The 7,002-nt window shown below is 46.0% G+C and overlaps 1 long non-coding RNA gene across 1 annotated transcript; it reads left to right on the top strand.

The window, feature by feature from the left end:
* The first annotated feature begins 4,416 nt into the window (after window positions 1-4,416).
* Window positions 4,417-5,070, top strand: LOC112459856. Its single transcript, XR_003041370.1, has 4 exons — window positions 4,417-4,492; window positions 4,665-4,783; window positions 4,882-4,950; window positions 5,032-5,070. It is a non-coding gene; the product is annotated as an uncharacterized LOC112459856 (long non-coding RNA).
* Window positions 5,071-7,002: the final 1,932 nt, after the last annotated feature.

Below are 7,002 nucleotides of genomic sequence, written 5' to 3'. Positions count from 1 at the left end.
GTCCCTACACTGTGACCGGGAATGTTATCAGGCCTGGAATGGCGGTGCTCGACCCGTCGGCGAGGTGCACGCGTCCGTCGACCGGCTGGATCGGAAAGTCGCGGGCGAGCTTATCGGCGGTGCGCGAGTTTACAAACGAGGCCTCGGAGCCGGTGTCTAGTAGCGCGTCGAACGGCTGCTTTGCTCCCACGACGGTGAGGTGCGGTCGCGGTTTGTACGTTAGTCGGAAGGCCGGGGGACGGCCGCCTCTTCCCCTGTCCGAGCGGCATTTCCCGACGGCGCGCGGGTGGCAATCTTTTGTGAAGACGCCATCCCGACCGCATTGGGAGCAAAAACGGCGCGGTGGTCGCCGGCAATCGAAACGCGTATGGCCTCGCTGTTTGTACCGCCAGCAGCACTTTTGACGGTTGTAGGCTGTGGCAGCGATCGCGGGTTTCGGGGTGACGGCTTGTCGTGCGCGCGTCTGCTCTTTGATATGTTCGAATTCCTCCGCCAGGCGCAGAATGTCCTGCGTACGCGTCACGGTGTCGCGGCGGATGTACATTTGATAACGCGGGTGCATGTTCTCGTACAGCGCTTCAACTTGGTCTTCTTCCGCGAATCCGGTGGCCCGTCGCATCATTGTGAGCATGTCCGTTGCGAACTTTCGGTACGGCTCGTCCGGTTTTTGCAGGCGCGTTTGTATCTCGCGAACTAGTTTGGCGCGATACCGGCGTGGCAAGTAGTACTCGCGAAAGTCGGTGCAGAAGTCCTCCCACCCTTGCCAGTTGGGTCAGTTGTTCCGGCACCAGAGGAGTGCGTCGCCCTTAAGCAATTCCGGCAACCCCATTAATAATTGCGCCCCGGAATATTGATACGCGTCTTTTAATTCCTCGAGCCGCTCGAGGAAGGCTACAGGGTCCTTCCCGTCGAAATGACACCCTCATTTCCGGATCTGGTCCATGACTTGGGCGGGCGTCTCGCTGGGGCGGTCACTCGCGACCGGGTAAAAGGCTTCGAATGGCGTCGTTATTGGCGGCGGCGTGTGAAATGTTAAGGCCGGCGATAGCGGCAGGCGCTGGTTTATCGCCGGTAGGCGGATGTTTTCCAACGGGTGCACGGTAATCGTGGGTGCAGCCCGTGCAGCCGGCGTCTGGCTGCCTCCCGCGGCGGCGGACGGCACCGTTTCTGGGTGCTCGGTTACGTAGGCGCTCAAGCGTCGGCAGAGCTCGTTGACCGAGTCGTCGAGGTCTAGTTCGAGTTTCTCGAGCTCGGCGATGAGCTGGCTTTTCGATAATTTTTATATCCAAGACTTTGGCATGGTGTACCTTGATTACTGTCTCTAGGATCAAAACGGTCCCTGTTCGGGCGCTATGTAACGGTCTATCTTGTGGATCGAACGCCGACTAGCTCGCCGAATCAGGAGTTCGATAGATGGCCCAGAGACAATAACCAGATTGTAATACACACGAAATAGTTTATTCAATTTTGTACATACCGAAAGTACGGAACGCGGTATTACAGTACGTAGTGACGGAACGCGGTGTTACACTCGGTAGTGACGGAACGCAGTGTTACACTCGGTAGTGACGGAACGCGGTTTTACAATACGGTGACGGACGCAATATTTACAGCGGAAGGCGGTGCATGTGCACTCGGCGCGGTATTATGAAATGCGGTGACGGAACGCGGTATTACAATACGGTGACGGACGCGATATTTACAGCGGAAAGCGGGGCATGGGTGCCCGGCGCGGTATTACGAATTACAATACGGTGACGGACGCGGTATTTACAGCGGAAGGCGGGGCATGTGTGCCCGGCGCATGTATTACGAAATAACGCGATCTTTGGACTTGAGGAGTTCCGGGGCTACGGCGGCGAGAGTACTCGTCGCGAAGCCGAGCGTGCTCGACCCCGCTTAATCGCGGCCGTCGGGAGTGGCGTTGGATGAAAGTCGGGGACACCCGAGAGCCCTCGGTCGAGGCGCAGAGCGCTGAACCTCGTTTGGTGTGTCGCCCTAGGAGTCGGTAGGCTTCGTGGAGATAGCTGAAGGCTTGGGTCGGAGACGAAGTAAAGTCTCTCGCCGGATCGTCGGCTTATATATTCCGGCGTGGCGGGTCCGGTGGGAGGGAGGCCGATCTCCAGGCGAGCCGCGCGGGGGTACGCTTACGCGCGCTTGCCTTCGGCGCGGATCGGCTCCCTTTGGCGTTTGTCGGCGCCGTGCGGGGAAGGCACCGGTGCGGCGTTTTGCCCGCGCACAGGTGCATTTCGGATCGTTTAAAATAATGCAGGCGCACCGCGCCCTGTTCACGCCCGACGGAAGATCGGTCGGGCGGCATCCGGTGGGTGGTGGCCGGGAACGATGCTTGCGTAGGAGTGCATCGTTACACGCTTAATTTAAGTTTTTGTCGAAAATAATTCAATATGTACTTGGTGAATAGACATTCTATAAGAATGAAACAATGCATGAATATGAATGCCTACAGGGATTACACACCGCGCAATAGTTTATTCCAGATATTTTAGACATTGTTCTTAACAACGGTACAAAAATTACACTCATTGTAAATGGCATTAAAATTGTTCTTCAGCTTTGTAGATTAGTCTACTGTACCACGTTATGCTCTTACACAAGTTTTTCTTTAAAAAAATTGTGTTTTTTTTACATTAATTGATTCGTATTGTTTGCAAGAATAAAAAGTAAGGAATTTGAATTATAAATACTTAACAAAATATTATGTCACAATACTGTAACTTTCAACACTAGGAAAGAAAATCTAGTGTCTCCAACAAAACTGTTTAGTTAAGACGTTTTTTTAACAGCAACCAAATATCTTGCTTTCCGTAACAAAATATTTAGTTACTTATGCTAAATATATTTTTCTGATTTGTTCTGTAGACCAAATGATTTTGTTCTGAGACTTCACATACAAAAATTAAGCATTTTAGTTATTTTACCCGTAGAAACACTAGAAACTACATACTAATGACATTTTATTTTACATAAAAACTGAAATAATGTCTAATAAATACAATTTTATTTTTTTATTCATTAAAATGTAAACTTTATATATACTAACAAAATATTATAGTTGTTTTAGCAAAACTGCCTTGTCCTCATAACCGAATGATTTGGTATATTTTATGTATACAAGGGCGCCGTTATTCACAAATAGATGGCGTACTTGCTGCTGAGAAACAAAGGCTATACATTCGCCCGTGCGTTTCTGCCATTTCGTTTTTCTTCTGGCTATACGTGCCTACCGTTGTGAGTGTTGTGAGTATTCTAATATAACGTATTAATATACGTTATAACTTCATGTCTAGTGAGATCGTTTCGTGAACGCCGTGTACGGTAAAAACATCTTCGTTAGTATGAGTTTCATAGATAATGGATGCATTTGATATTTGAGGCTATATCACTGTGTGAAGAAATATTCGGTTCAGGGACCGTATTCCGTAATTGGCGTAACCGACTACCGACAATTGTCGGTGTCGTTAACGGTGTCTACGCAGCTTTTAAGGCTCGTCTACACGACAAGGCGTAAGACGGCGTAAGGGCGCAGACGCAGGCGCAAGAAGTTTGTTCCTGATCGTAGCGGCGCGGCGCAACGGAGCAGGAGAAATAAATTATTTTTATTTCCAACGCCTGCGCCCACGTTACGCCAACTGTTTTGTAGATTAAATTAACGGCTTGGGTCGCTCACGTATCATCGCCGGATGGCCGATGCTATCCGTGAAGAAACTTTTGTGCCAGAAGAAGTATCATCGCCGGCTTTACTTCTATATAGTGTGAACGTTGAAAACATGGAAGAAAGTTATAATGAGGAAGAAAGTAATGAAGCAATAGGGAATAACGTTTCGGAAGAACGTGCGATATATATCCGTACGTTCATTCACTTTGTGTGCCCCAATACACAACTGTACGTAAAAAGAAGCAAGGGCTACAGCAAGTGCCAAGATAAATCCCTCACTTGGGCAAGTATAGAAGCAGCAATGACACCAGCACTCACTGGTAAGTAAATGTGTGTCATATTTATAGGTTAGGAACTTGTTGCTAATAAAAAAAATTGTATTTTAATTATAATAAAATAGCAATTTATTAATTAAAAAATATATAAATATATAAAAAAATACAAAATTAAAATAAATATGAAAAATAATATATTTTTAAAAATTACTTTATTTTTATATTTAAAGTATTAGTAAAATATTTAATTTTAAAAATATAAAATTAATTAATTTTTTTATTAAAATAATATATAAAAAAATTATTTTAATGTAAATAAATTATAGAAAATTAAACAATTATATGGTCTGACTTCATTCTGTTTTCAGGTTTGCAAGCAGAAAAACTTTTCCATCGTCTCCGTGAAAAGTTTGGAAAAGAAAAAAAAGGTCACAATGTCAATACCAAAATCAGGAGCTGGGGCTGACACGTCTACCTACCAGTCTACTTGGATATTTTACAATGACCTTCTATTCCTTGCGGATCATATTATAGCCCGACAGTATGTATTATTCATGTTAACTGGGACCCTATTCTCGAATCGTTTTTATGACTCGCATGCGAAATTCAATGCTTTTCAAATAGAAAGTCGCATACAAAAATCATTAGGGCAGGCTCGAGAATACGATCCCTGAATCTAATCAGAAGTTAAAGAGTAATATGACTTTTCACAGAACAACTTCAAATTTTCAACGGCCTGCTGTTCGACCTGAGTTCTCAGCTGTTCGATCTTCGTCACCTGCTGTTCGACCCGAGTTCTCAGCTGTTCGATCTCCGTCATCTGCTGTTCAAGGTAGGCAATAATCCCCTGTTTTCAGCTTGTTTAAAATATCGGCTGTATTATCCGCAAATCAGCTAAATTCTCCTTTTTGCATTTTCTTTGTTTCTTAGGCAAACAATCTACACTTTCGCCTATATGGAATTCAGACCTTATTTGCTTGTCCTCATCTCCTTCATCTAGTAAGTCTTTCAAAAATTTTTTTCAACTAAATATTATTTTTGATTCAACATAATGATATTTCATTATTTATTATTGCATAGGTTTGGACTCAGACATCACTAATACAAGTGGAACCAACATATCCAATGAAACAGAAGGAAATAAATGTGCAATTCAGAAAGCATCAGAAGGTACCGCCTCAGTAACAAGTCTGAAAACCATGGCGGCCTCTGTTCAGCCGGCCAAAACAGTGCCTCCAAATGATCCTGTGAAGAAGAGGAAGCGGGATTCTGAGAAAACAAATGACGTACTTTTTCAGTCATCAAAAGATGTTTCATTTCTGGCTGCATCTCTGGGTGCAGCCCTTAAAAGATTTGGACCATCACAGCCAGTACAGTTAGCACCCCATCCTGGTGGCCCTAATATGTTATCAGATATAGAAGCAATGTTAGGTTTTGTAGCCGTTGCACTTAATAGAGTATCTGAGGAAGAACGGCTGTCATGTGTCATGGACATGGTAGCAGGTGTGAAAGACTACACTAAAAAACATTCAGGGGACTATGACTCTGAAACTCGTGTTGATACTTAAATGTATAAGCGTTGGTTTAATGCAGCTGTGATAGCCAAGTACTCAATTTAATTTGGAATCGCTAAGTTAAGATTAAAATGTATGCGTAAATTTGATTTTTTTGGTTTAGTTGTTCTATAATAATATTTTATTTGGTATCATATCAATATTTTGGTATAAATACCAAAATGTTTACTTTTATGTTATTTGAGGCTTTATTTTAATTTGTTTTGTTACACAAAAAAAAGACTGGTTTTTTTTATTTTATTAGCTGTGATAAATACCAAAGTATGTTCCTTTATATTAATTGAAGAATCAGTTTTATGTTTAATCATATTAAGGAGTGTAAAATGTTAAAATATGTTGTGGCCGCTATGCCACTTTTGTTTGGGCGTCGCGTGCCCTTCGCAGAGGAGATGCCGCAGCGTGAGAAGGATTGTCGAGTGAGCTGAGAGACAGATGTACGATAAATAGGTCGTTTATTCTATTGTCCTATATTACATATGTTGGTGTGTCAGTGTGCTGAGGGAGGCCCTGAGAAGGGCCGTGGAGGCGGCCCTGAAAAGGGCCGTTTGGGTTCTTCTTGTGCTGTGGCCCTGAGAAGGGCCGATTGGTTTCTTCTTCTCCTACTCTCGGAGGCGCTCACGCCAGATGATGCTCGGCTGCGTTTTAGTCCTACGGAAAGAGCTGTATTTCCGCCAAGCCGGCGGTGTCCCCGGTGGAGTGTGGGACTGCTCCGTCTCCTCGGTCTGTGTGGACTCCGACGCCAGTGCCGGTGGCTCGTCGGTCTGCGTCCCTTGTGAGGAGGTGACCTCCCACTCCGGGTCAGTTTGTACCTCCTGAGTGTCGCGTGGAGGCTGGTGTTGCACGCCTCGGTGCACGCGCGCCGGAGGGATGGTCTGCGTACCCTGATGTGCCCGCTCGGTAGGTGATGGCGGCAGAGGCGACAGGAGTGGAGGCACTGTCCACGACAGTCGAGGAGAAGTGTAGCGCCGGGCTCTCACGTTCCACGTTGAGATGAGTATGCGTGGAAGACGAGTCAGTCGCACCGGCGAGAGCTGGAGCGGGACGAGCTTCCACGGTTGGCCTGGACGGTAGTCCAGGGGCCGCTGAGGGTGTCTCGGTGGCGGCAAACGAAGTGGCGCAGCTCGTCTCAGTGAAAAGACTTCTCCTGGTCTTGGCTGTGAGCCTGAGAGCAGTCGAAAGCTGCCTAGGCCGTCGCCGTGTGGCCTTTTATTCTTCCCTGACTGGAAATGAAACGCGAGAAAGTCTGCCACCTGTTGGCGGCCCTCTCGTATAGCTTCGCGGGCCGCAGTCTGGCCCACGCGCTCGGCGCGTGATCGGTTGACGCGCGCGCGGCGCGCGTACCGTTCCGATTGTGTGGTCGGGAGACTGCCACATATGTTATAATATTAAAGGTAAAATGTTATAATATGTTCTAAAGGTATAATATGTTCTAATACAGTAATTCAAAATAAATAAAAACACAATTATAATTATAATT

The sequence above is a fragment of the Temnothorax curvispinosus genome, unplaced genomic scaffold (genome assembly GCF_003070985.1).
Source record: "Temnothorax curvispinosus isolate PA1 unplaced genomic scaffold, ASM307098v1 QBEX01001078.1, whole genome shotgun sequence".
Classification (NCBI taxonomy): domain Eukaryota; kingdom Metazoa; phylum Arthropoda; class Insecta; order Hymenoptera; family Formicidae; genus Temnothorax; species Temnothorax curvispinosus.
The sequence above is the reverse complement of the archived record's forward strand: the minus strand, read 5'-3'. Positions and strand labels throughout refer to the sequence as shown.